The following is a 20,359-nucleotide window of genomic DNA, read 5'->3' on the forward strand; positions in this document are numbered from 1 at the left end:
CATTTGAACACTCTTTCACATAATGAATGAACTTATTGAAACCAAGGCATCCGCCTTTCCTTCCACCCTTAGATCTGAACTTCCCAATGAAGTGATCTTTAGGTAGGTCATCAGAAACTTCTGCTGCGCCATTCTAATAATATTCTCTACTTCGACTTTACCCTCGCTGAATTTGAAGAGGGACAAAGAATCCACTGATCCTTTTGTCCTTTCCCAACTGTCTTCAGTGATTTCTCTTTCACTCTTTCTTGGGCATTGTCTTCACCTCAGCTTTGATACCATGTTAATTTTAGGTATGTTCTATGCTAGAGCAATTTATTTCAAATTTCATAGTTAGCTCAATATCTTTTCTAGATTAACAATCACAACAACATTAAAGTAAACTGCAGATAGAAGATAAATATAAATCGCAGAAGACAAGCCAAGACAAGAGGACACAAGATGTGGCACTAGCGAGGGACAAACTCTATTATGGGGAAACTCTTGATCAATTCTTCTTATATGTTCTTCAATAGTTCAACAGAGAGAGAGAGAGAGAGAGAGAGAGAGAGAGAGAGCATGTTTACAACAAAAGTCAACACTTTGACTTATCTAGATAAGAGCATAGATCATCTCTAAGAATATGATACATGAGATCAGTTGAAGACATGCTGCTTCAACTAATTCCCCAAGGTGACTCCTTCACCTATCGTTGTGCTGCATTTCGTCATCATGTTGTACCTCACCGCGTTGCACCATGCTACACCCATCATCACTATGCTACATATCATCACGCTTCATTAATCATGACTGTATCGATCACTGTACTACATTATGTGCCATTGTTGCACCATGTTTCCATCCTGACCTATGTGTTGGTTGTACCTTGCTTACTTGTTGTCCCTTGCTTTCTTATTGTCCTTAGCATGCTTGTTGTTGCATGCTAGTTGTCCCTTGCATGCTAGTTGTAACATTGCATTCTTGGTGTATTTGCTACTAAGTACCATACAATTTTCCCAATGTTAATTAGCTATCCCTTGCATATTTCCTCCTTCAAAGATAGATGCTTCAACTGTTCCGACAGTTCCCAGGAGTTCCAGTAGTTCCGTCTTTTTTGACTTTTCAAGTAGTTCCGGCTTTTTCGGTAGTTCTGGATTTTCCGGCAGTTCTGACTTTTTCGGTAGTTTTGGGTTTTCTGATAGTTCTGACTTTCCCGGCTTTTCCAGCTTTCCTGGATTTTCCAGCAGTTCTGACATTTCCAGCAGTTCCGGCATTTTTCGACATTTCCGGCATTTTCGGCTTTTCCGGCAGTTCCGGCTTTTCCGAATTTTCTGGCTTTTCTGACTTTTCCTGCAGTTTCGACGTTTCCGGCTTTTCCGGCTTTTTGAGCAACGCAGAGCTTATTCTCCCATCACTACATTTAGATCTAGGGAATGTTATCTAGGGCAACGCATACCCTAGGGCACTCCCTCTAGCTCTCATCTTCATCAAACCCAAAACAGGATGAAGTGAGATCACAAGAGTGAGTGTGTGTGTGTGACAGATGACTTCAAGTCCTCTTCTATTTATACTAAAATGTAGAGGTTGAATAGACATGACTGTTGGGCTTCTAAGCCTACATAAGTCGCTAGCCGACTTGACAATTTGTCCATAATCAAAATAAATTCATATCTTCATAAATACTTATTGGAATCGAATGATCTTTAGATCAATCCTACACCTCTCGATGAGAGGGATCCAAGAAAAATATCAGCTGCCATAAATAAGATGACCCACATGGAGTTTGGCCCTAGTTGCCAATTTTAACATGAATTTTGATTCAGAGTAAAAACACAATATATGGAGAATTATGTTGTTGTTTTAATGATATTTTTTACAAAAAACTTTAGTGTCATATATTCTCTCAATTTTCCATCAAATGAAATACTCGTCCTTACAAATTTTGGCACTTCTTAAGAGATATGTGTGTGTTCACCTAGAATAACTTAGTCTAAAATGTGTAATTTAATATATATATATATATATATATATATATATATATATGAATGAGCATGATTTACATGGAGAGAACTAAGTTTTTCATATTAAAATTTTAATTTTTTATTTTTTTTCGAAGCTATCGAAGTAATATTTCAATTGCATTTTGTAGACATATGTGTTTGTGTAAGATTTTTTTCCTATTCTTTAAATAAATTCAAAAACCAAGAATACCCTTTTGAAGAGGAATCATAAAAAAAAATATTTGTATTTTTCGAATTCTTTTTTGTTTTGTATATTTCATGTTATTGATTTTTTATTCAACCCCTTTGAAACTGTCCAAAATAATTTCAAGCGTTATGTTTAAAATAAATTAGATGAAAATTATCATATGAATTTGAAAATGTCAAACTCATATACCATTGGATAGAGAATTCCTTCATGACTCCAACATGTTAAACTCTGCCAATGAATGTTTAAGATAGAGGAAAGACACAAAATTCACACACAATAATATGAGTTGTGGCTTTTCAATTGATCACACAAACTTGATTGATTATAATGAACCTAATGAAATGTATTTCCCAAAATATGACTTTAAAACTAGAACTCACTCGACTTAACTTAACTAAAACTCATTAAATTTGACTTAAGTAAAACTCAAATTAGCTGACTCTCCAAATTTAATGAAATCTTACATTTAAAAAAATTGCAATTTCTAACCTGTTTTGCCTTACATAAACTATAATGTATGAGATTTAATAAAATCTAATATTTTCCAACATAATTTAAATTGTCTGCATATATATTTTATTTTAAAACTAAAATTTAATTAAAATTAATTAATTTATACTTCATAAATCAACTAATTTACACTTTGTTCCTAGCTTAAGTGAAAATGGGGTCTTTATATGATGACATTGGAGAATCTTTATACGATGACATATGCTACGATTCCTCCCTTCAAATTTTTTTATCGTAAACATTAAAAACCGCAGTGGCCGGAAGTTTTTTTTTTTTTTTTCAGAAGAAAAAATCTGTATATGTTATATTGAGATCATATAAACTATTTGATAATTACATGATTACATGGATCGATTAGATGCCATCGATCATATAAGACGCATCGCATCGGATCTCTGTCATCCTATGGATAAAACAAAAAAGGAGGATAGATTGTTCAAAAACATAGTTACAAGTATTCAGTTGATAGAATGTATGCACTGTAACATATTGCCAAAAAGTAGATATGCAAGCAGATGTGGAGCTGCCTGAGAAGAGGCCGCCTGCAGAAAGGAACCATCATCAGTTGAGATCTAGTCGGGTGGCAAGGAGCCAGTAATCAGAGAGATGATGGACTCGAGAGGAGGATGGGAGTCCTGAAAAACACAGCAGCACCGCCACTTCCAGACATGCCAGATGGTGAGGAGGAAGATGGCGTGCCACAAAGGTCGCTGAGAGGACCACCAGAAGAAGGCATCCTTAACTGAGGGGAAAAGGAGGACAGGAAAACCATAGCCGGAGGATAGCTCGATCCATATAGCAGAGGTGACAGTGCATTGGAAGAACATGTGGATGTTCGTTTCCAATTCAGAACGGCAGAAACAACATCGACTTGGACCCTGCCAACCTTTTGATTGAAGAACATCCCAGACGAGGTTCTTGTTGTAAAAGAGAAGCCAGCCGAAGAGAGTGGATTTGAGAGGGAAGGGGGAGGGATGAGGCGGGATGAGTGATGTGAGGGCGGAGTAAAGACGTCTAACAGTGATGGGGTGGATGGTGGAATCAGTGGAGCAGATGAGGGTGTCATGGGTACCCAGTTGAAGGATGTTCAGGCGGGAGAAATGAAGGGTGGCGGAGGACCAATGGGGGCGAAGGGGGGGGGGAATATGAAGTTGTTGATCCGATTTCCAGATGGGCGACAGAGAGGACCATGAGTCAATGAGCATGGACCAGGTGAAGATGCCCCTGGAGTGGAAAAAGGTGAGGAGGCCCGGGGAAATATGGGATTCAAGGTTGTGTAGGGTAGGGTCGAGTGCAATGTAAACTGAAGAACCAGAAAAGAAAGTCCATTTGAGAATACTGAAGAGAAACCGTTGATTCTTACGAAAGCAGCACCAGATGGGAGATCCATGGCGAATCCCAAGAGTGGATCTTCTGAGCCAGAATTCTAAATGCCGACCTTTTAGATACTTCTGTTTGATAAGAGCAGACCATGGGCTTTTCCCGAAGATGGCCCTGTGCATGGATTTGCAGATGAGCGCATTGCCAAAACGCCGCATATTAATAAGACCCCAGCCTCCATTCTTTTTGGGGATGGTGATGAGATCCATTCTTGCAAGATGAATTTTCGATGAATTTTCCATTCTTGCAGTGGCCGGAAGTTGTATGACACAGAGTTACCAAGTTCGCCCGAATTGGGGCAAACAGTACGGAAATTCGCCGATTCCTATAGTCCGCCGAACAATTCGCCGAAATTCAATCCAATTCGTAGTATTAAGAGTTAATCATGGGTTAATGCAGTTTGTTAATTCTGTGCACATATATGGAAAATTTGAAAATGACAAGGGGTTAGGGTTAGTAAACAATCACATAAAAGAGAGAAGTAATATGATTATTTAGCATCGATTTCAAAGTTAATCGAACTATTAAACATTATATAATGTTTAATGCCTGTTAAACATTATATAGATGTATATTCCCTCTGAGATCAAGATTCACAGTACATAGGCCTGGGCATTTTGTCCGAAATGCAGGTTAACATTCTCATTTCTGCGGTGGAAAAAACGTTAAAAGTGGCTGGAACAATTAAAAAAAAATTCAAGAAATTTTGTAGCGTTATATAGAAAATTATTTGTCTATTTTGAATCGACTAGTGTGGTTCATCGTCAACGTAAGTTGAAGATCAAATCTGAGCGATAATTTAAATAGGAAATGCAGGTCTTCCAACAACTATATTTTACTTATGGATAAAAAAAACTTCTAACAGCTAGATTTGACCAAGCCCAAGTGGGAGGGATCAAAATTATTAAAAAATCTTTTAAATAAATCATTGAAAAAATCTATATTATTAATAATATTATTAATTTAAATTAATATTATTATTCTTATAATTAGTATCAATATTAGGAAATATTAAAATTATTTTTAATCTCAGGGTAAATCTAACCAATATTTAAAGAGACTATTAATTTATATGAATGTTAATATTATCATTCTTAACTAAATAAATATTATTACTATTATCTATTATTAATAATAGTCTAGGGTAAAAAAAATAAAAATAAAAAATATAGTAGTAATATTATTATTATTAACTCCAAATTAATATTATTAATAATACTACCCTAAGTTTTAATCCAATATTACTAATTAATAATGTGAAACAATTATTCAACACCATCAAAAATTTTTAAGGGAGTTGTCTATAATGCGATTTTTTGGAGATTCCGGTGACGGAATCCAGCGGAAGAAATTGAGGTTAAATCTTGATTTGTTGCAGTTAAAATGGTTTTTTAACTTCATATTTGGATTCAGCACCCTGAAAAACCTCTGGGACGCTTTCATTGTGCAGAAACTAGCTATCAAACTTGCGATTCCAATAAATTCCTGCCGGATTTCGACCGGAAAAACCTGCCGGAAAGCCTTTCAAAAAGTCGGGTTATAGACAACTACATTTTTAAGTCATTCAAAATATTGAAATTTCATAACTATAACTTAGATTTAAAAAAATTTGGTTAAAATTCCTACCAAATTTTATTAGAATATAGTGTAAATTTCCATAATTTTCAGAGAAAAAACAATCTGGTTAAACTACGGCAAATTGTTGCAGCGATTAAAAAAAAATTGTTGAGTTTTTTTGGTCAACTGTAATTATTATAATCTTATAAGTAGATATGTTTTACGAAACCGTTTATGAGATTCGATGTTTTTATGAAACACCTAAATTTTTATTTTTTTTTAATATTTGTCACATTCTCTCAGTTGTCCTGGTCTGACCTCTTCTATTTATATCACATCGCTGTTAACTTTTGCATTGTTTTGCTTTCCTTATAATGTTTGCGTGGCCATTAACTTAATTTTCCGACATGTTTTACAAGTTGTATTTTCTCGCATGCGCTTTTAGTCTTACCCAATTTGCATTTTAGTATTTATTTTTGGAAAAAATGTTTTTATTAATTTATCATATATTATGACTTAAATTATTTCTCACTTTTATGGCTTTTGGATTTCTAAAAATAATGACATGTCAGGTCTATGACCTTTGGCTTTCAAAAATATTGATAAAAGGTTACCATTTGATCTTTAGTTTGCCAGAATATAATTTATATAATATTATTAAAGAGATTTGTTTTCTAGTTTTTTAAAGTCAACAATAAAAATGATGGTTGAAGTACATAATGGTGACGTCAATTATTTAAATAAAACATGGGATGCTTATAACCCGCACTTTTATGGCCTTTGGCTTTCAAAAATAATGTTCAACGGTCACTCTTGCCCACGTCTACGACTGTATTGTTTCCAAAACTACAATTTAAATAATATTATAAAAGATATTCGTTTTCGAATTTTCTCGAGCAAACAACGAAAATGACTGCTGATGTATATCGTTATTGATATATTATTTATACTAAATATTAATACTTGCAATGTTTTTTTATTACAAATGTTTTGTTAATTAAATATTTAAATAAAAAATTAAAAGCAATAATGTTCAATAGTTGTTATAAGTATTGGTCAATGCACGACGGATTCAAAGATGACGGTGTGTTAGTAGTTGTGTACATTGTATCACATACGTACAATGGTGATAACCATGATGCCTTCACAACTCGTTATTATATTAAACTATATCACCAAAAAACTATCATTTAAGTAACAAATCTGATTTTACAAATTTTTTTTTGTAAGTTTGAAGGTACGATGAGAGGGATTAAGGGTTGAAATTAACTATGGAGAATTAAAATTAAAATTATTTAAAAATGTTTAGAGATTCTCACACCATTATGATGATAATAATATTTCATGGAAATAGTAAAATTGTAAAACAAATTATTATTTCATCCCATATGTAAGTAATCTAATATGTAAATATTTTATTCATTATGTAGATTATAATTTAATTAAAAAAGATATTGAAAACAGAAGAGAGGCATTCAATTAGAAGTGGCATAATGCAGTTGAGCATTGTTTTCCACTTTTTTAGGGCAACAAGTTATAAGATACGATAACATAAATTAAATAGAAGCATATAGTATTATGTAGGATGGATTATCCTAATCAGTGTGACATAAAATCAAAATTAAATTCGTATTGTTATAGTACAATGCCGTACAAATATTCCATATTTTTCAAGTTTCTAGGTGGTTTTTCTTTCCCATTTTACTTTATCATGTCCTTGCCGGATATATGGAATCCACCTTGTGATATGAAGCATTTTGTGGTGTAGCGCTTTTTTTTGGTCCAACTGTTTGGATTACGCTATTATGCTTTATTAAATTATAATTAAATAAAAAAAATTATATATTCGAACGTGGCAGCTCTTACTTTGGAATTTAGATCTCAGGCTGTGGTGATAGGGTCACTGTCTCCGGCCACCAAGTTGGCATATGTAAGGCAACGTGTTGTGCAATCTTTTACTTTGGGCATTGAGGATTGGGTTGGATTTCAGTGTGGTGTGTAATGTTTACTTTGGGTTAAGATTGGGTTAAGTTTGAGTGTAGTGTTGACTTTGGGCATCGAAGGTAGGGGTATTATTGATATTAGGGATATTATTTTAAAATTATTATATATGTTTTTTTTAAGTTTTATAAAATTTGTTTCTTAAAGATTTAATTTATTTATTTTTATTATGGTTATGATGTTATTGGTAATGGTTTTATCTCATTGTTGTTCGTTATAGCTTGTTTTGGTAGTGTCATGCTCTCAATTTTTTTTTGTTAATTGGCAACCGTGCGGCACCGCCTAAGTAGCTAACATGTTCCATTGTTAAGTTACTTTGCGAACTACGCCTAACATTCATCATCTTTCATTAACAATATTAATGTGCAGAATCCATTAACATTATAAACATATAACCATAAACATCAACACAGCAGAGAGGACACCATCATATGCAATAATAATGTTTTATTATGATTTTGTGAAAATACAAGTGACTAGGAGCGAATGCTCCACCGACATTTCACCCGTGTCGTTTGCCAACGGCGCCCACCTTGTGCACGCCTTTCACGGTGGTCGCTCCCCACACAATCCACACTTCACCGTTTTACAACCAAACTCCTTGCACGAGTCGGGTGGGCGCACCTTCGTGCAGCCCTCCACCCGAACTCCTTCACTCGAGTTTGATTCACCGTCGGGCGGGCACCTTCATGCAACCTCCACCCGAGTTCACCAACCGGCGAGCATGTGCCTTCATGTAGCGCTCCACCCACACTTCCAACAGACGGGCGGGCGCCTTCGTGCAGCGCTCCACCCGTGCCTTCAACTGACGGGCGAGCGCCTTCGTGCAACCCACTACCCTTGCCACTTGTTCACCAAAAAATTGTGCGAATACCATGTCCGCCTGCCCAACGAGCGGGCGCATAACCTGTGGTTATCTACGCCTCCGTTGCGGCTACCTCGCACTTCCACTAGCTCATTCGATGATCGAGATGCTTGATCGAATGCCAAACTCCCAACTCACACCATGTATTTGTATGGCGGGTGGGTGAGTCGTGCCACCCGACTGACTCGTTCATCATTCCCAATCGACGCACCTTCGGTTATGAAAACTCGTTCAAGGTGAGAGTCGGCCAGCCCATCACACGGGACCGCCCCACCATCATCCACCTGTTTCACAACTTCGCATGGTCAGCCCACGGGTGACTCGTTCAACCTGCCCACGTATAAACCAACGCAACCACACCTTCGTTTGGATAGTCACCTCGTCCGTTTGGTCGCACTCTGACTCGTTCGCTACTTCGTTCGTTCGGTGGGCATGCCCAGGCAACTCGCCAACCACAGGGCGTTACATCCTCCCCCACCTGAAAGCATTGCCATCCCCGGAAATCCAGCTCTCCTCCGTAGCTTCTTGTCATACTTCGCAATCTTTCGCTTCCATCTCCAAAGTGAGTCCTCCATTTCCAAGCTATCCTCCTCCGATGCATTCTTCCATCTGACAAGAAATTCCCGTCTCATGTGGCAGCCAAGCCTTGTAGATTGAACACTCAGAATCTTGTCCATTTCTAAGTGAGGCTTGTCCACAATCATGGCTGGTCCCCTCGGTGGTTGCACTCTCTCTGGATGATTAGCATCAAGTCTACATCTCTTCAACTGACTCATATGAAAAATTGGATGCTTCATGTGCATATCGCGTGGAAGCTCCAGCTCGTAAGTAACTTCCCCCACTCTCTTTTTCACCTGGAATGGTCCCTCATACTTCCTCGTCAGTTTGCTCGCAGTCCCCTTAGGTGGCTGAAACTAATCTTCGGTAATCCTAAGAAACACTATATCTCCCACACGGAAGTGTACATCCCGTTTTCCTCTGTCTGCCCATTTCTTCATTCTCCTTGTAGCTTCGTGCAAGCGCAACCGTGCCAGCTCCAAGGTCTCATCCCAAGCCTTCATGAACTTCTTTGCATGAGGACTCCTCAATAAAGCTCCTGTCACTACGGTATGTGGTGTGACTCGCATCTGTCCATTCACCAACTCAAATGGACTGTACCCCATTGCATAACTCTTTTGAATATTGTAGCTGAATTGAGCAATATCCAAGAGTTCAGGCCAATTCTTCTGACCAGTCGTCACATAATGTCTCAAGTAATCCTCCAGCAATGCGTTGATCCTCTCGGCCTGTCCATTTGTCTGTGGATGGTAACTCAAACTCATCAACAAATCTGTCCTGACTAACTTGAACAATGTAGTCCAAAATCTGCCTGTAAATCGTGGATCTCAGTTCGACACGATGCTTAATGGCATCCCCCAATACTTCACTATGTTCTTGAAGAACAACTCCGCAATCCACTCAGCTCCACAAGGCATTTTGGTTGGAACAAAGACATCATACTTGGAAAAACGATAAACCACGACCATTATCCCATTATACCCCTAAACCTGTGGCAACTGAGTGACGAAGTCCATCGAGACACTCATCCTTGGTCTCTCAAGAATCGGTAGAGGCTGCAACAGACCTCCTTGCCTCTGAGTATCTGATTTGTCCTGCTGACAAATGATGCACATATGTACATACTCCTCTAAATCCTCCCTGTTATAGACATTTTTGGGCACTGCAACCCCAATCATAAATGTCCATAAACCAAGGGCTCTTAAGTCCCTAAAAGTGTTGTTCCGACCCCTAAAAGAACAAGGTCAACTGATTACATCTTCTCCCAGAAGTTTTCCATGAAAAACTGCTCAGAATTGGTCAAAATTGGACCATCTCACCTGCTCCATGGTCAAAGTGCGCTGCATCCCACCTAAATACTCACGAGAGGTGCGATGCATCTTGAAAAGCCCTTCTATGGGGTGCGATGGGCGAGAGTCGACAAATGGTAGGGTCAATCTGCAAGGTGGAGGAGCATAGAAACTTCTAGAAACTTCTCCTGTGACACTTGCCTCTCTGCATTCGCCCAGGGATGAGTAAGAGATCATCAATCTCCAAGTGGAATCAAGAACTATCAGAGAGAGGACACTAATCAAATCTCAAAAGTTGACTCACCCCCCTTGCAAACATCTATATATGGATCCCTCATCCCAGAGATCCAGAGGCTGGAATTTTGTATCTTATAAGGAAGTGCTGCTGGTTTCTTGGTGCAATATCATAGTGTTGGGTGATCTAAGCTTTTCATGAGGTGAAGAGGGCTTTCTTGCTGAGAGGATGATGCTGGGTTAGAACAATTGGTTGTAATCCTCTTTGCTCTTTCTTGGTTATCAATAAAGCTATTCAAGTTTTCCTCCACATTTTTGTATTATTGATGATATATGAATTTGTGTGGTCAATATATATCTGGTCCTATATTGTTTATGATAATAGATCTATGTTCTTGGATAGTGTTATGCTGCTTTGATTCTACAGGTGCCCTTTGAAGCTGGGTAGACAAGGAAGCGAGTGGCAAAGATCTACTAGAAGAGAGAGGAATCAAGCAAGGAACCAAGCGCAAGACAGAGGTTGGTCTCCTTTATTCCCCTCTTATCTATTTCTCATAAAGGAAAACGAAAGTAATTTTAGTTTGTTTGTTTCTAAGGTAGCTACCAGCCTTAGTGGGACTAGCAGCTCTGCATAGACACTAGTTTTCCCGACAAAAAAATGGCGACTCCGCTGGGGAGCGAATAGATTGTTTGTTTATCTACATTTGTTTACTTTATAAACTTACAGACGGAGCCTGAATTCAAGCCAGCTAGCCTTCAAACTGCATTTTCTATGCAAGTGCAAAGTAGATCAATGCTGCTTCAGTCTATCTCCGGGTTTTGTTTATGAACGAAACAATTGATTTACAAGCTCTCTAATTGCCCTTGTGGTGGCTCTAGTAACCTCTTTAGATCTACCCCTGTGATTGATTTACTGATTACCACTTGCTCGGCCTAAATCCCTGAACTGAGCTGCAAACTGTGACCCGGAACCCAGTTAAAGTCTCGTACCTGGTCCAGTGCACTGTCTCTTTTGTGAATTCCAGATGCATTGCACTTCCCAAGTGTAGTAGGTGCGCTGCATTTCTTTTTCACTGTGTTACAGGTGCGTTGATCAGACAAGGCCTTTCCTGCTCCTAGATTTTGGTTTCTGTGTTCACTCTTTTCAGCTCTATTCAAGAATTTTGCTGCCTGTAGTCAGTACACCTCTGTTGAAACCCCTTTCCTTGCCATTATTCTACCTCCATTGTGCAAATAACTGTAAATGTTTTTATGTATTTTGAGTCATTTTCAGTTCTCCTTTACAAAGAAGTAGCGTAATTGAACTATCGTTTCTTGATTTGAAAGTGTCGCAAGTGTCGTTTTCAGTCATAGAAGAGAATCCGATTGTTCTTAATATTCAATTACACTGTTACTCTTGTATTTGATTTGAATTAGTAGTTTTTCAAGTGTCGAAAGCAAGTTTTCAATTCCAAGTCGCAAAGTGTCGTCATTGTCTTCATTTTGTCTTGAAAAGAAACTTGTTAGTAACGTCGCTTTGAAAAATAATTCAGATTTGCGCTTGGCTTTCTTTTTATCATTCACACATTAAGAAGGCTGAAAACAAATACATGCATGTGAATTTGCATTTAGACTGTTTGTTGGTTTGATTTAGGACAATGCATATAGTGTGTGCTCTCTGCTCTTTGTTGAAAGAATGCCATCTCTCTTTCTTTAGTAGCTAGGATTTTCATTGCAAAAAGAAGATTAAACGATTGTTTATCATCTTAGATTGCATTTTAGGAATTGTACATCTACATCACGCGGTGAACCTGAAAGGCAAATTTCTTAAGCAAGATCAATTGTAAAATAAATTTTATGAATCTAAAAACGCTTTGGAACCTAACACACAATATTTAGAAGTCTAGGCTAGAGATGTATTCCGGCGTCGTAAAGCCTGGTAACTATTGTTTTCATTGTTTGTTGGGTGATTCCTCCACTTTGAGACGATAAGTGCCAGTACGGACTTGTGCTCCCACGTACCGTCGAGTATATATTGGGAGATCACAATAGGCTTTAGCCTTTATCTGTAGGAAGCCGTGTCTGCCGCCCTATCGATCGCGATGCACTGAACATAGCATTCGGGAAGATTGACTGTCGTACCGTAAAAAGTATTCTGCAGTTTTGCGATTGGTTTGGTAATCCCTTTGTCTAGATTTCCAGAGCAGTCTCTTTCGTTCATTTTTAGACTCCTTAAAGGAAAAGGTCCATCTGAGCACTTGTCACTTCAAGCTCATTAAAAATCGAAGGCGACTAGAGTTATTTTTTGTTTTTTCTCGACTCTTAAAAATTGAAAAAACAAGTTGTGTCAAAGCGTCTAAAATTTATTTTAATCGAAATAAATATCACCTTTCCTACGTTGGTCATAGGTTGAGAAAAATGGAGTCCACCAACCAAGGAGTTCCCCTTGGGGGAAATCCTAGTCCTTTCTCCTCTTGGGGAGATGTTGGCGCACCCCATATGGCCACATTGTCGCTTCCAGGATTGAGAATCGGCTTGCCCGTATGGCTCTTCTCAACCTCTGTCATTCAGAACATCGTGATTCCTGAACAATCGATTCAACAACTAAACGACACCAGAGTTACCCCCCAACTTTCTACTTCGTCCAATTCTTCCTCTCCTCCTTCCTCTTCGCTTGATGAAGTTGGTAAAGCCAAAAATCAAGTAACCGAGAATAAGAAGGAAAAGAAGAAGAAAGAGAAGAAGAAGAAGGAGCCAAAGGCGCAAAGGGGCAACCAAGCATCATCTAGCGAAAATCCACACACTGCACCGTCTAGGCCTAAATCTCCATGTGTCATTTGCAAAGGAGACCATTATCATCGAGATTGTCCTTGCATTCCTCGGATCTTAAGGGACCGGTCCTTGTTTGCACAATCCGGTGTCGTCAACCTCTGATGATCATGTTGAAAGTACATCGTCAACTAGTGAAAGTGAAGCCCCTGGACAAAAAGGAAAATGTAAATTTCCTTGTAAACTGTGTGAAGGCGATCACGCGTCCACAATTGTCCCTTCTTAGACGAGGCTAAAGAGTTTTGGACGACCGTCCGATTTCACCATTACGGCTTCCTCCTGGATATAAGAAGCTCTTGTCGAGTCCTTCACTAGTTGAAAATACGGCTGACACGCCCTTGTGGTCGGCCAAAGCGTCTATCATTGAAGATAAACCATCTGAATCCACACCAGACGAAAGTCAAAAGGGTGAGGCGGCAGTTGACCCGGTCTTGCCTTCAGAGGATCCATCTTCAGATGATACAGTCACCGAAGAGAACAAGAACTACATTGTTCAAATTCTCTTCATAAGCACAGACTCTGATGAACATGGGGGCAGTCTACCCGTTCCTTTACCGCAGGAAGGAAGTTCGTCAGAGTCATATCCGACCGTCTATTTGGTCCCACCTCCAAGCAACCTGGTTGTTTCCTTCGATTGGAATCTACTAGGCAGACCCCATTTACCGGCTAGTGTACCATTTTGAATCATTGCTCAAATATATAGAATGGTCATGGCCGGTACCATCATAGATGAAGGGGCTTTTGTGAGTATCCTTTCCTCAATTGCTTGGAAAGCGCTTGGTTCGCCATTGCTTTTGCATGAGATGAGAAATCTAACAGGCTTTGACAAAGGAACCAGTCGACCGTTAGGGATCCTTCCCAATGTGTCGATAACATTAAGAAGGAAAACCATTCACATGAACATAATGGTAGTCCAAGGACCCCTGGATTATAATCTACTCCTTGGACGCGACTATATTTATTGCATGGGAGCCATTGTCTCCTCACTCTTTAGAGTAATGTGTTTTCCGCATGAAGGAAGAGTGGTCAAGCTCGTAGACCAACTTTCATTCCCCGGTTCACACATAGCAAATAGTCATATACCATCCCTGAATGGTCTCTTTGCGCAAGGAGTGTCTCATCAATCCCCAGTCCATCCACCTGATGAACGCGAGTGATTCGGGGGATATGACTGAAACCCAGGGGGCATGCACCCTGGTCTGTTTCGACAGGAAAACTTCAGGTATAGGGTAGGTTTCTGCGAAGGATATATGACTAGTTTATGAGATTAGACTAGAATAAGATTCCTCTGTCAAAGTTATGTGAGTGGAGGCGACTGCGGCACTCACCTTTGTCCATTTCGGTAGACATCGCCGAGGAAGTGTTTTATCCGCAGTACGGATAGAACAATCTTTGGTAACTTGGAAATTTTTCGCTATACCTGGGGGCATGAAAACCTTTTGGCGTGCAAGCGAAGAGCGACCATTTATTTTTTAAATTTGTAGGTCCTCTAACCCTTTAAACTTGTAGGATTGGTCGTTTCCTAACTTGCATAAAGAAAGGATGCGGTGCAAAGCTTTGAAAAAATGTTGTTTTTATATGAGACATCCTTATTATACGATTGGATTATCGAGCAGTTTTAACGTGGAATTCAAGCTCGTTAAAAAATAAACATAAGCAATGAGCAAATTTTACCCCAAAGTTTAAGCTCATTAAAAAATGAACCATTTTCTGGTGAATAACCATTGTGAATGTATTACCATCAGCCTTTGAAGCCTTGGTCGTGTTCTCATCATCACCTCCACTTTGTTTTGGCCGATCATTCACCTCCATTTGATTGTTTACCCCTTTTGAGGAACAACTGCGAAGAGTGATCCTGCTAGCCATCCTTGTGACACTGCCATGATTGGAAAATTCCAAGCCTTACCTGGAATCAACTGCTACCCGAATTTATCACTCGTTCCTCAAAAAACGAGTCTCCTTTAAGCTATTTTCAACAGACTCGTAAAATATGAAAATATTGTCGAGCGATTGGCCTCTCCAGCTCGTTAAAGGGACCGGAAGTGCTATCCCTCCTTTAGATTTTAATCTTTTTGGACTGGAGGGATTATTACACAAAAAGATCGAGCGCTTGTCTTGTTCGGCTCATTAAAAGTATCGAAAATTCATCCCTTTTGTATTGTTTTATACTCTTTCGGACTCAAGGGATTATATGACGAAAAAGGATCATTGGAGTTTTCTTTACATCCTTTTTTAGACTCTCTAAAATTGAAAAGGACCAAGTTATCATTCTCGTTAAACTCGTTAAAACCGAATAGCGACAAACTTGTCCATAATAGACAAGAATGAGTTTCACTATCGCTAGGCTCGTTAAAACATAGCAATGGGTTTTCCCGAAGGGAAAATTATAGAACAAGCATATGTTATCCTCCTCAAGCTTGACAAAAATAAAGAGGTATTGGTCAGCAATGACTGGGGAAAATTTGGGAAGAAAACTTGAAAAAACTTTATTGGTAGCAAGTCGCTCTTGAACATGACACTTTCACTCCGCATCCGAATCGGGTTGGGTTGTTCCATTCACTGGTCACATCACCATGGTTCCGTCACACCATCCATATTTGGGGTTAATGCTACCAATCCATCATGTCAGTGTCGCCGGTATGTTCAAGAGAAGTCGCTCAGAGAATTCACCTGTGTCTCACCCACTGCAATACATTCACACTCCATTCTTTCATGACCGCCACCCTGAACCTTATATCACCAGATCGTTTTCACCTCCATTAAAATCATTTACTCCGTTCCATGTCATTGATGTGGGATTCCCTAAGGTCCTCCTATGACGGATCGCTTCTTGTCAACATCAGCTCATTATCCAAGAAGTCGATCTAGGAACAACCCTTTCAGTACTTTGAAGCTTGCATGCCTCAATGGCAAGTTTCTCACTTCCGGTGACAGGTTTACATCAATGGCCTTCGACCGAAATATTTGTGTGGTGTTCGATGCCAAGTCCCTTATTCGCACCACGTGAATTGTACTGTAGTACCTTGAGGGTCATCATCATTATCGGTGATTCCTCTCATGCCTGTTAACAGTTTACATCATTGGCTGGTAATCAGGCGATGTCTTTCCATGTTCGACTCCAAAACATCTCTCACATGGATCGACTTGTACTTTGAGTGAAGATCGAATGAGATTGAAGACACCGGATCTAGTTTCATCCATCTGGGCTGCGATATATATTCAGGAAAATAAAGACATCAAATGTACATCATTACTGCATAGATAATCATCCAACCTAAGGGATGATGGCTCTACCAGAATCATCAGTCTACACTCAGACGATTGTCTGGCTTATGTACATGAAAATGAATTTATAAAGTTGAGCATGGGAATGCCCGCCTCAGCTAGATCATGAAAATATTATGAAGATAATGTATTGTATTTTATCTTATTACAGGTCGCCTTCCAGCTTGAAAGAACTTCAGATCCTCATGATAAAGCATTTCACCCGACATCAACAAATTAACGACCTCATGCTTTAGGGGGCACTGTTATAGAAATTTTTGGGCACTGCAACCCCAATCATAAATGTCCATAAACCAAGGGCTCTTAAGTCCCTAAAAGTGTTGTTCCGACCCCTAAAAGAACAAGGTCAACTGATTAAATCTTCTTCCAGAAGTTCTCCATGAAAAACTGCTCAGAACTGGTCAAAACTGGACCATCTCACCTGCTCCATGGTCAAAGTGCACTGCATCCAACCTAAATACTCACGAGAGGTGCGATGCATCTTGAAAAGCCCTTCTATGGGGTGCGATGGGCGAGAGTGGACAAATGGCAGGGTCAATCTGCAAGGTGGAGGAGCATAGAATCTTCTAGAAACTTCTCCTGTGACACTTGCCTCTTTGCATTCACCCAGGGATGAGTAAGAGATCATCAATCTGCAAGTGGAATCAAGAACTATCAGAGAGAGGACACTAATCAAATCTCAAAAGTTGACTCACCCCCCTTGCAAACATCTATATATGAATCCCTCATCCCAGAGATTTAGAGGTTGGAATTTTGTATCTTGTAAGGAAGCGTTGCTGGTTTCTTGGTGCAATATCATAGTGTTGGGTGATCTAAGCTTTTCATGAGGTGAAGAAGGGCTTTCTTGCTGAGAGGATGATACTGGGTCAGAACAATTGGTTGTAATCCTCTTTTCTCTTTCTTGATTATCAATAAAGCTATTCAAATTTTCCTCCACATTTTTGTATGATTGATGATATATGCATTTGTGTGGTCAATATATATCTGGTCCTATATTGTTTATGATAATAGATCTATGTTCTTGGATAGTGTTATGCTGCTTTGATTCTACAGGTGCCCTTTGAAGCTGGGTAGACAAGGAAGCGAGTGGCAAAGATCTACCAGAAGAGAGAGGAATCAAGCAAGGAACCAAGCGCAAGACAGAGGTTGGTCTCCTTTATTCCCCTCTTATCTATTTCTCATAAGGGAAAACGAAAGTAGTTTTAGTTAGTTTGTTTCTAAGGTAGCTACCTGCCTTAGTGGGACTAGCAGCTCTGCATAGACACTAGTTTTCCCGATAACACTCCCGCATCTTCTCCCAAAAGAATCCTCTCTCCAATAATGCCAAAGAAGGAAGCTACCCTGGGTGGCTAGCCCACGGTGAGTCGTGGCACTCCTTCAAAAGGTGCCTTCTGAGCCTAGATGACTTTGGAACATAGAGTCTGTTTCCAAAGAACAAGAATCCATCTCGGAGAAAGAACTTTCGTGTCTTCCCCTCCTTTATCTGCATCACTATATTCTACGCCTGAGTATCGGTCTCAACACTTTCCTTGAGCTTATTCTGCATCTCTTCCGACATCTAATCTCGACTCCTACTCCTTGCTACCTAGTCTTCTCCTTCCAATGCTGCAAGTTGTCCCTTCCTGCTAAGGGCATCTACTACCGTATTGTGTCTCCCCGGTCTATACTCAATAGTCATGTCGAATTCTACCAAGAAGTCCTGCCAACGAGCTTGCTTTGCAGAAAGCTTCGGTTGTGATGCAAAATAACTTGCTGCAACATTGTCTGTCTTGACAACAAACGGCTTCCCAATCAGGTAGTGCCTCCACACATGAAGATAGTGAATGATCACAGTAATTTCCTTCTCATGGACCAGATACCTTCATTCTCTATCCTACAACTTCCGACTCTCATACACCACCAGATGCCCATCCTACATAAGAACCCCTCCTATGGAAAAATCTGAAGCATATGTGTCTACCTCAAACGGTCTCTCAAAGTCCGCGAACTTCAGTATCGGTGTTATAACCATCCCCTTCTTTAAGTCATCAAATGCCGCTTGACATTTGTCTGTCCAACTCCATCTCTTGTCTTTCTTCAATAGGTCTGTTAGTGATGATGTTACCTTGGAGTACCCCTCTACAAACTTTCGTTGGTAGTTTGTCATGCCCAAAAACACCCTCATATCATGGACATTCTTCGATTCAACCCAGTCCTCGATTGCCTTCACTCTGCTCGGCTCCATTCATATGCACCCTTGACCCACTATGTGTCCAAGGAACAGAATCTCGGTTTGAGCGAACACACACTTAGACTTCTTCAAGTACAACTTATTTGCCTTCAGTGCCTCGAACACCATCGCCAAGTGCTTCTTATGATCCTCCAAGTTGTCACTGTACACCACTATATCGTCCAAGTACACTACTACAAACGAACCCAAGTATGGACGTAGAACATCATTCATCAAAGTGCAAAACGTAGCAGGAGCATTGCACAAACCGAATGGCATAACAAGGAATTCAAAACTACCATACCTTGTTACTATCACGGCCTTCTTCTCGTCCCCTTCAGCTATCCGCACCTAATAATGCCATGCCTCAAGTCCAGCTTGGAAAACACTCGAGCTTTCACAAGCTTGTCAAAGCAATCAACAACCAATGGCAAAGGATACCTGTTCTTCACCATCTACTTGTTTAGTGCACGATAATCACAGCACATCCATAGCTCATTTGAATCTTTCTTCGGCTGGAACAATACCGGAGCTCCATAGGGGGACCTTGAAGGTCTGATGAAACCTGCATCAGTTAACTCCTTTAACTGTCGTTTCAATTCCTCCAACTCAGGTGCTGACAATCGATAAGGTGCTTTAGCCGGAGGTTGCTTCCTTGGCTCAAGCTCTATGCTATGGTCCACTACATGCCTTGGTGGAAGCTTCTTTGGTAGCTCATCAAGCATCAGATCTGCATATTTGGCCAATACCTCAGAAATCTTGGCTGGAACAGGCATCCCCACTCCATCACCTTCGACTCCCTTGAACATCACCGCATGTGTCTCCATATCTGATTCCTTCATAGCCTTCTCCAAACTTAGTGCAAAAAAATGTTGTAACTTGACTTCGCGCCTTTGCCTATGAGTGGGAAAAGTCCAATTCTGTGACTGTCCAACCAGAAACACCTCATCACAGAAGGGGACAACAATTTCCTTGCTGCCCTTCAAGAAATCTTGCCCCAATATCATATCAAAGTCGTTAATCTCCATCACTGTGAAGTCCAACTGACTCTTCCAGTCTTTTATCTGCACAGGCACTTCGTGTGCCAAACTCGCCACTTTAGCTCTAGAGTTCATCGCCTTGACTTCCACATTCGATGGGAAGATCATCAGTCCAACTTCTTTTTCCAACCGTGTCGTCATGAAGTTATGAGTGGCCCCTGTGTCCACCAGAGCTTGAATGGTCTTGCCATGAACCATCAAGTCCACGAAACCCAGACTGTTAATCCATGATTTCTCCATAACTTTTCCCTGCATACATGTATGTTCTCTACAAGTAGCTCTGATACCATCTATCATGCCCCCAATTCTTTTTTCGTTAATTGGCAACCATGCGGCACCGCCTAAGTAGCTAACATGTTCCATTGTTAAGTTACTTTGCGAACTATGCCTAACATTCATCATCTTTCATTAACAATATTAATGTGCGGAATCC

This window comes from Pinus tabuliformis, chromosome 1_1 (assembly GCF_031772625.1).
Source record: "Pinus tabuliformis cultivar Carrire ecotype Pingquan chromosome 1_1, CPIR1, whole genome shotgun sequence".
Classification (NCBI taxonomy): domain Eukaryota; kingdom Viridiplantae; phylum Streptophyta; class Pinopsida; order Pinales; family Pinaceae; genus Pinus; species Pinus tabuliformis.